Genomic DNA, 10,349 nt, shown 5'->3' with positions numbered 1-10,349 from the left:
TCTTAGGCTCGTTGGATTTGTCTCGTCGATCCGTTCGATTCGAGTATAAGCTCGTCAAAATCGGATACCGTTTGGTAACTCAAATTGCGGTTTGAACCTTCCAACAGCACTTTGAACACTTGATTCGGACTCATTTGGGCTTGGATTGGGTTGATCTTGGTGTCGTTGGGTTTGTATTTCCGATACGCTCAGTTTGACTGTAAGCTCGCTGAAATCGGAGTTCGTATGCTCCCGAAATTAATTTTTGAAGTTTCCAACTAGCTTTTGCCTCGAGATTCGTGCTCGATCAAGATAATTTTTGCATGATGTATCAATTCTAAAGATTATTTTAAAAGTTTTTCTGAACCTAAACAACATAGTAATCTAAATTTAGAAGATCAATCACGATATATATACATATTGTTGCGGGCTTGAATATATGCGGCGATAGAGTTTTAACTATACGTCTTAGCTTTGCACGGATATCCAACACACACACAGAGAAAACAAGATTTTTTACGTGGAAAACCCTTGAAAGGAAAAAAACCACGAGGCCTAGCCCAGTTGAAAATGATTCCACTAGAATATAAGTTGGTTACAATGGTCTGACTCGCCTCCGAGGGCGATCAGATGACAAATAACAACTGTACGATAGAAGTCCGGGTGTCAGGTGATGGTATGACGGAACTTCGGGCCTCAGGTGATAGTCTAATGAAGGTGAGGCCTCTGGCGAAGGTAAGAGCCTCTGACAAAGATGAGGGCTTCTGGCGAAGGAGAGGGCCTCTGGCGAATGTAAGGGCCTATGGTGAAGGAGAGGGCCTCTAGCGAAGGTAAGGGCCTCTGACGAAGATGAGGGTCTCTGACGGAGGTGAGGGCCTTTGACGAAGATGAGGGCCTCTGGAGGTGGTTCGACGAAGCTCCGGCGAGGCTTCGACGGTGGTCCGGCGATGGTCGAGGAGGAGCTTCTTCATTCTCTTCATTCTCTTCTTCATTCTCTTCTCTTCTATTCTCTTCTTCTCTTCTTGCTTATATTCTCTTCTTCTCTTCTTGCTTGGGTCCCTCTTTGTGAAGAATGAGGGCTCTATTTATAATTTTTCTGGAGTGACATAGCTCGTATATAGGCCTGAGATCAGGGGCGAATAGGGAGTGGTCGAATGGAAGGCCGATATTGAATCCTACGATCATGCACCGTTCGTCAGACATTTAAGGTCTTAGTGATGTCGGAATTCGGTGATCTTAGGCTCGTTGGATTCATCTCGTCGAGCCCTTCGATTCAAGTATAAGCTCGCTAAAATTGGACACCGTTTGGTAACTCAAACAGTGCTATGAAGCTTCCAATAGCGCTTCGGGTCCTTGATTTGGGCTCGGATTTAGTCGAATTTGGTGTCGTTGGATTCGTATTTCCGAGACGCCCAGTTTGACTATAAATTTGTTGAAATCGGAGTTGAGATTATCTCTGGATTAATTTTAGAAGTTTCCTAACTCCATTTTGCATCGAGATTCGTGCCCGACCAAGATAATTTTTTGACGATGTATCACATATAAATTAAAAATATTCTTTCATCTCTTAACTTTATTTATAAGTTTAGATAGACATAAATCAGACGCGCGTTTAAAAAAGCAGCTTATAAAAACATCCGATATATTGTCTACTAATGAAGTTTGATGGCGTGACGTATAGCACAGAAGCCTTGTCGTAATTTGCAGGTCGATATCTTCAGTTGTAACATAATCTGACTATAAATCTCATATTTATTTGCAGGGCATATATAACTTCAGCAATATGAGTTGTCGTCTTCTTAATTAAAATAGTTAAATAGAGCTCCAGCTTGCAGGGCAAGTCAAGTGGCTGTGGGTCACTACATTACGAGCTCAATGAAGCAATGAAAATGCCCCACGTCACCTCTATTTGGTACAGCAGTTCGGTACTGAATGACGTGGCTGCACCTGATTGGCCTCTGGACGATAAATTATTTCCGGTGTTCGCACATAATAATCTCTCCATCAACATGGCATCAATCAGCCCTATTCAATTCAGTCAACTTATCTAAGGTCTTTTCTAGGGACCTATAACTATGGGTGTCAATTCGGGTCAACAGGTTGGGTTTGGGTCGAATCTGGAACTGACCTGGAATTATTTGGGTCAACCCGAACCCGACCCAATTTTAAAAACGGGTCAGGTTTTCGGACCCGAACCCGACCCGACCTGAATGACCCGGAGTTGACCCAATGAATGACCCGGAGTTGACCCAAAATTGCTAGTTTTCAGGTCAAAAATCCAGTCAATCTTTGATTTTTCGGGTCAAAATGGGTCAATCTCGGGTTTTTGGCTCAAATACGAGTTTTCGGGTCAAAATGGGTCAATCTCGGGTTTTTGACCCAAAATTACCCTAAAGCAACTTTCTAGTACCAAAAATTTAATTTTGTATTAAAAAGATGCTTTAATATTAAATATTATATTTTGCTCGTCTAATTGAACAACCTAATTAAAGTTAAGGTCGTGTAATTGAGAAAATTAGGAAAAACTGAACTATAATTTGCTGATTAGGATTACTTTGATATAATCATAAATAATAAAAAAAAAAACTAAAATTTAAAATAAAATAATTTGAAGCACTTCTCATAATTTACATCATCTCCATGGATGGGACCTCCATGCATGACCATACCCACATGCGAGAGTGTGATTGATACATATGATATGTGCATAAGACATACCATATTATATTATATGCATCAAATGTAAAATAATAAAATAGTTATAAAGAATAAAAACAGGCCAACTACATTCCCCTAACATCATTGAATGGAATCAGACATTATTTGAAATATTGGTTAAGAATATTTTGTCTTAAATTTAATTAAAATATTTTAATAATTAAGAAATTTATTTTAAGATTAATGTAATATAAAATCTGATTGATTAGTTGTCTTTTATTTTTATCTTAAATTAAATTTATTAATTTTTTAATATATTATAATGAGGAGGTAAATATTAAACCAGAAAATTTTTCAAAAAAGAAAAAAAAATTGAATTGAATGATTACACTACTGGTGCAGTTTGTACATGAGCAAATGTTAACTATTAATTTGAATAGAATGATTATACTAAAGCTCCTAGAATAAAAATTGAATTTGAGCTTCAATTCGATTAATCAATCATGATCGTGCTCAAATCAAATGTGACTCGAGCTTGACTCGACTCGTTTACACCCCTATTTGAGAAGACCATGAGCCCGAGCTTAGGAGCAGATGGTGAGCCTGTGTTCTCTGCTACCACGTTAAGGAATAAAAAATTTTTTGTGAGTGATGTCCCTATGAAATTTAAAATTCCACCTTCATTAAGGAAGAAATGTATTTTTGGCCGTATTTTATTGAGAAAACAATAAGTTATGATAGCTACTTTCATTGGGGAAGAGGGTGTGAGAGTAAATGAACCATTGGCCATAAGCTTTAGTAGTAGAGATTTTAAAATCCAAAATATAGAAAACTTTGATATTGAAAGATCTGATGAGGTCTTTGTAAGAAATGACCCGATCAAGACGATGAAAGCCTTTCACATTCCTAGAGGTAAAGTTCAAATTAATTATTTATGCTTTGAATGATGAGGAGTCGATTTCCCCTCTTTATTGGTTATGTTGGCTTTGACAGTGAATTGGGCATTAGCTACCATAAGTTTTTGAAGTTGACCCAACATGTCAACAAAGGAAATCTTAACCTGATTAGAGGAGGAGGTGGAAGGGATATTAATTTTATTATTGGATAGCCTGGGATTCCTAAGGTCATTTGTGGAAGGGGGAACATAAGCCATGGGGATGTTTAGGTTAGGAGTGTTCTCACAAGGACGAAAATGATAAGAGTTTTGTTGTTCAGAGGGAGGAGGAATTGAAGTATAGAATCCTTACTTTGGGGGGGAGGTTTGGGGGATATAATAATTAGCCACAACCATAAAAATACATTGATTTCTACTCGTATTTGACATTAAAGGTAAGCAATTCCCCATCAACATTGATTTTAACCTCATCAAGAAACTTAGAGTTCTTATCAATTTAGATACAGACCCTTGCAAGAGTCAATCTTATTTTTTTAGCAATAAGGGAGTAAACTATAAGAGGAGTTCCAATGATACTAACAATTTTGAAAATTCTAGTAGAGGCCCAGCAAAAGGGGAGGTGAATATGGATCTTGATCCAAATGGGGATGGTGTTAAACTCTTCCTTTTTATGGACAAAATTCACTAACCATTTTTTTCAAATTGAACCTCTTACTAAAGAAAAACCAAGATCCACCGAACCAAGCCATCTTAAAATCCTCAAAGGAAGAAAACTTAAATAGAACAAGTCGATTTCTAGTCATATTGGACATTCAAGGTAAGTAATTTCCCAATGACATTAATTTGAACCTCATCAAGAAGCTCAAAGTTCTTATCAATTTGGATACAAACCCTTGCAATAGTCAAGCTTATTTTTTCAGCAATAAGGGGGCCAATTGTAAGGGAAGTTTCAATGATGCTAGCAATCTTGAAAAGAGGAGTTCCAATGATATTAACAATTTTGAAAATTCTAGTAGATCGAGGTCCAGCAAAAGGGGAGGAGAATATGGATCTTGATCCAAATGGGGATGGTGTTAAACTCTTCCTTTTTATGGACAAAACTCACTAACCGTTTTTTTCAAATTGAACCCTCTTACTAAAGAAAAACCAAGATCCACCGAACCAAGCCATCTTAAAATCCTCAAAGGAAGAAAACTTAAATAGAACAAGTCGATTTCTAGTCATATTGGACATTCAAGGTAAGTAATTTCCCAATGACATTAATTTGAACCTCATCAAGAAGCTCAAAGTTCTTATCAATTTGGATACAAACCCTTGCAATAGTCAATCTTATTTTTTCAACAATAAGGGGGTCAATTGTAAGGGAAGTTTCAACGATGCTAGCAATCTTGAAAATTTCAGTAGAGGTCCAACAAGAGAGGAGGAGTTTATGGATCTAGATCCAAATGGGGATGGTGTTTAACTCTTCCTTCTTAGGGACAAAATACATTGACCATTTTTCTTAAAATGAACGACTTGCCAAAGAAAAATGAAGGTCAACCGAACCAAGCCATCTCAAAATTCTGAGGGGAAGAAAACTTAAAGAGAAAGAATCATTCATTCAGAGAGATTAAGGTTAGAGTACCTGTGAATCTCTAAACCTTTCTGATGGCCCCTAAAAGGGCTTAATAAAAAGGGCGTCGACCAAGCACAAATCCCTATTTGGCTCCATCGACAACCTCCATATTTGTGAAGTGAGCAATGTTATTTGTTGGGGTGACAAAGTTGACGGGGAAAGAAGAGGTAGCAAGGTTTTTAGAGACTAGAAAATTCTTCCAGTTTAAAGATATGGAGAGTGGGTGGATTATGAAAGAGAGTTTAGGGCTGCGGAGAAGGGAGAGTCAAGATTGGAGAGAGCTGCATGGTGATGCATCTCAGAAGTAGGATAGAGACAAAGATAAGCGTGTGTGTGTTGGGGTTTTCTTTCTCTATAGCTAAGTATCATTGACATTATCTACAAAAGGTAAAAGGGAAAAAAAAAAAGCTACATTACAAGAAAAACAAATGACTAGTTGTACCTTATGATAGCAAATCATTAAAATCTATTATAATTTTTATTAAATAAATTATAAATATGAATTAAAATTTCATCATGAATGTGAATGCTTTGAGTAAAAAAAAGTTATGATAGAAGCGCTTTAACTTTATTAATAACTAAAATTTCATAGCTATCTTTATATGAGGCTTCTTTTTTTTTTTTTTTTTTTTTTTTTTTTTTTTTTGGGGGAATTTTGGGGCCTCAGCCCATCATATTAATAAAGGAAACGGTTACAGTAAAAAAGGTCAAATGCTAGGCATAAAAAATATGTAGCAAATGACAAAAACCTATCAGCAAAAAGCTGCTTAACAAAGAGAACTAATGCTAAGTAAAAAAACATTACAGAGTAATAGAAAAACAAAAGAACCCTGTAAACAAAAAGGAAAACCAAACAGGTTAGCAGAAAAGCCAAAGGCTAAGGACTCAGTGCAATCATAGAAACTCGTAGGCACCAAAATTCCCCTGGTTGCCGAAGATTAGCCAGCAGGTCCAGACCATCCAAGGGGAAAAAAATAAACAGATTGCTGTCATCATCGTCCTTCAAAATACCCAACGAACCCCTGGTTGCAAGGGACAGCCATCCGTGGGGCATCCAAACCGCGACCTTCACAGCAAAGATCAAGTGAGCATATTCTGTAATTGTTGGAAGCATTTTGTCCTGGATGTTTTAAAGCCAACCGCCCTTTTGATTTTGAAAATAATAGTCTCAGTGCTCTCATTGGTGTTACCAAACAATCTATCATTTCTAGCTTTCCATAAAAAATAAACCATAGCAGACATAGTGAGATACAAGTAACTAGTAAGAATCTTGTCAGTTTCCCGCTCCCCAATTTCACAAAACACTTGCCACAGATTCGGCCTAAGCAGCATAGAAGACATCCTTGGGACGAGGCTTTTGAGGATGTTAAAGGTAAAATCACATTCAAAAAAGAGATGATTTTGAGTTTCATTTTGGGCCTTGCAGAAAGCACAAAGAGAAACAACCGGGATTCCCCTAGCAGCAAGAGCCTGTGCAGTTTTAAGACCATTTTTGAATGCAATCCAGGTGAAAATGGAGAAACGAATGGCATAATGCTTGTGCCAAACAAAGTTATACCAGGACACTTTCTCAGCACCTTCAAAAAATTGCATAATAAATGCTTTGAAAGACGGTTTATAAGGTTTAGTCCAGCAACAGTCAACCGTATCATTAGTAATGGGAATTGATCGAATCAAAACATCTAAATTCGAAGGAACAGGTAAAGCAGAATTCCAACTATCAGTAGAGGTAAACCAGCTAACTTTTGAATTTGTAATAGAGGGACTGATGGTAGAATAAAGATTAGCTTGCTCAAGCCTATCAGCCACAGTTAGCCCAAAGCACCAAGGGTCCCAAAAAAATGACAAATTGCTGTTGGGGATTATTTTAAAATTTAGGGAGTGCTGCAAACTTTTGGCCACCTCACATAGAGCTTTCCAGTAAAAAGAGCTTTTAGTAATCTTGGTATTCCAAAAAGACCCATATTTTTCCTTCCACCAGCTAAAAAGATAACTTTTGGAGTTATAAAACCTCCAAACAACAGTGCATCCACAGGCAAAGTAAAGAGCTTCGATAGAAGGAATACCAAGCCCTCCATAAATTTTAGGTTTGCAGGTCTCCTTCCAAGAAATCATGTGTAATTTCCTCTTGTTGATGTCACCATAGAATAAGAATCTGGAACAAAGGCTTTTGATTTTCTTAATACAGGTTTTCGGAATCAAAGTGCCACGGACCCAGTAGAGGATGATGTTATTGATTGTATAATTAAGAAACTGAAGTCTGCCAGCCATAGAGAGAGTCCTAGCTTTCCAGCCATCCAAGGAGACAGAGATCTTATGAATGAGAGGCTGGAAATCGCAAATTTTCAACTTCTTAGTGAAGATGGGGATACCCAAATATTTGATAGGTGCAGTGGAAATAGGAATATTCAGAATGTTGCTTATGTCTTGATCAAGACAGGAATTCTTAGAAAAAAGAATTATGCTTTTACTGCTATTCACCCTCAGACCTGAAAAATTGGCAAAGCTGGATAGAATAGTATTCAGACAATGAGCATTGTCCTGATTAGCCTTAGCAAAAACCAAAAGGTCATCAGCATAAAGAAGATGTGAAATAGTGATGTGACCGGCTTCCATACCAGAAAGAGTGTGATTAGAAATAGCATCATCAAAACAAGAGGATAAACAGTCCATTGCAATACAAAAAAGATAAGGGGAGAGAGGGCAGCCCTGCCTAAGACCTGAAGTGGAGTGAAAATAGCCCTCAAGAGCACCATTGATTGAAACAGAGAAGTAAACATCAGAAATGCACCCCCTAATCCAAGACACAAAGGTTTCAGGAAAACCTTTAGCAAGCAGACGGTCAATAAGAAATTCTCTAGAAACCGTGTCAAATGCCTTGTGGATGTCAAACTTTGCACAGAAGAAAGCTTGATGGTGTTTGCTATTGAAGTCTTTGAGTAAATCAGCCGCCAAAAGAATATTATCAGAGATAATTCTGTCTTTAATGAAACCAGCTTGACTAGGGTGAATGATCAAAGGCATAACATCTTTCAACCTGTTTGCAAGGATCTTTGCAATGATCTTGTAAAATGTGTTGCAGAGGGAGATGGGTCTGTAATCAGATATGTCTTGGGCATGAGGCCTTTTAGGTATAAGAGCAATAGCAGTTGCCTTAGCATGCTTAGGCATATAGCCAGTAGAGAAGAAAGCAAGAACTGCCTCACATAGTTGTCTCCCAATTGTATTCCAAGAGGTTTTGTAAAATTCGAAAGTATAGCCATCTGGACCAGGAGCAGAGCAATTCGGGGAGGAAAAGAGGGCAGTCTTAATTTCCTCAATAGTAATGGGAGTGACAAGTTGGGGTATAGCATAAAGAGGTAGTTTACGGTGAATAGGAGCAATCCGGTTAGTAGAATTTGGTGGCTGGGCAGTGTTGAAAAGGTTTTGAAAATGATTGACAATGGCATTGCTGATTTCGATCTTAGTATTATAGGTTCCCTCCACAGTCGTGATGCTCCTAATCAGATTGGAGTTGTGACGAACATTGATCCTAGAGTATAAGAACTTAAGATCATCTTCTCCGTTAGTCATCCATTTTGCTTTAGCTCTTTGATAAATCCAATCAGACCAATCGGAAGTTTTGACAGCCAACTTACAGTTAATGTCTTTAAGTGCCAAGTTGATTTCAGGGTCAAGAGGAGAAGCCTGAATTTGACACAAAAAGGAATTTTGTTTGATACTGAGTTCAGAGATGTCTTGTTGAAGAGTGTTGGAAGAGGCCCAGCTCTTGGATTTAATGTTAATCTTAAGGGTTTTGAGCTTCTGGTAGAAAGCATGAATAGGGCTACTGCGAAGTCTCTGAGAGAATACCAAGATGAGAGAATCCCAAAACTCATTGTTATGAAGCCAGTAGTTTTTGAATAGGAACCGATGCTTCAGTTGGTGGGCTTGATCATGTTGCAAAATAATTGGAGAGTGATCAGAAATCTGAGGATTATCCACTAAATAGAAGGAGTTGGGAAAATAGCTCAACCAACTGTCATTAATCAGCATCCGATCAAGTTTGATGTGAATAGGGTTGTCTGATCTTTGGTTAAACCAAGTGAAATAGTGGCCAACAGAGGCAAGATCATGAGCAGCAACATTAAAAATCATGTTATTAAAATCTAGGACTTTGCTGTTAGAAAGCAAAGTGCCACCAGCCTTCTCATGTTGAGACCTACAGCAATTAAAGTCTCCTAAAATTATCCAAGGACCAGAATAACCATCCGCAATGTCCTGAAGATCTTTCCACAAGGAAAGCCTCTCATCCGATGAGTTTGAGGCATAAACAACCGAAACCCGATAAACTTCCACATTGCAAGAAAAAATAGAGCCGTGAATTAATTGGCTAGACGTAAACAAAGGCTGAAAATTCACAGTTGCAGCATTCCATTTAATCCAAATACGCCCCGGTGAAGCATATTCAAAATTGTTGTAAGAAGCTTCAGAAGAGAAAACAGAGTGGGTGGTATTGAACCAAGGGGTTTGAGGACAGGGGCTAGTGATTCTGGTTTCCAAAAGAAAAATCAGATCCAGATTAAACTTTTTAACCAAATTTTTGCAGCAGTTAACTTTGTCCGGGTTATTAAACCCTCGGGTGTTCCAGGCTGCCAAAAGGGGAAGACTGGTCATTGGGATTTGGAGGTGGGTGTAGTGGCCTTTTTGGCCGATTTTGCTCTTGTGGCTTTAGACATGTTTGGCTGATTATTGGTGGAGGCGGAAGGAATTTTAGTGGTGTCGGGCGGTTTATCTCTGATGCCAGTCTCGGAAGCATGAGAAGAAGCAATCAACAGAGAAGAATTGTCATTTTGCATTTCTTGTTGAGATAGGGCTTCAAATTTGTTTTTGATAGAAACAGGTTGAGTAGACTGAACATTAGGGGAAAGGATGATGTTGGAAATGGTATGTGATGAGGGGCCAAAATCCTCAGAGGGAGAGTTGAGATTCGGGATTGAGCTGGTGACTTCGGCAGATGAACTCGGAGGGGCTGTTGAAGGAGGGGTTGGAATTGGGTCAATTATAGGAGGTGGATGGGTGGGAGGTGGTGGTGGTTGAACAGATGGTTGAGGTGCCACGAAAGGTGGAGGTTTGGGAATGGATAATTTTGGGGGAGGATTTCTTGGCTTGCGGCTAGTGCTTCTGCCTCGGGTGTGATTGGGTTCTGAAAGTTGAGGGTTA

Source organism: Dendrobium catenatum, unplaced genomic scaffold (genome assembly GCF_001605985.2).
Source record: "Dendrobium catenatum unplaced genomic scaffold, ASM160598v2 fragScaff_scaffold_536, whole genome shotgun sequence".
NCBI classification, from domain to species: Eukaryota; Viridiplantae; Streptophyta; class Magnoliopsida; order Asparagales; family Orchidaceae; genus Dendrobium; species Dendrobium catenatum.
Note: the sequence above shows the minus strand (reverse complement) of the source record.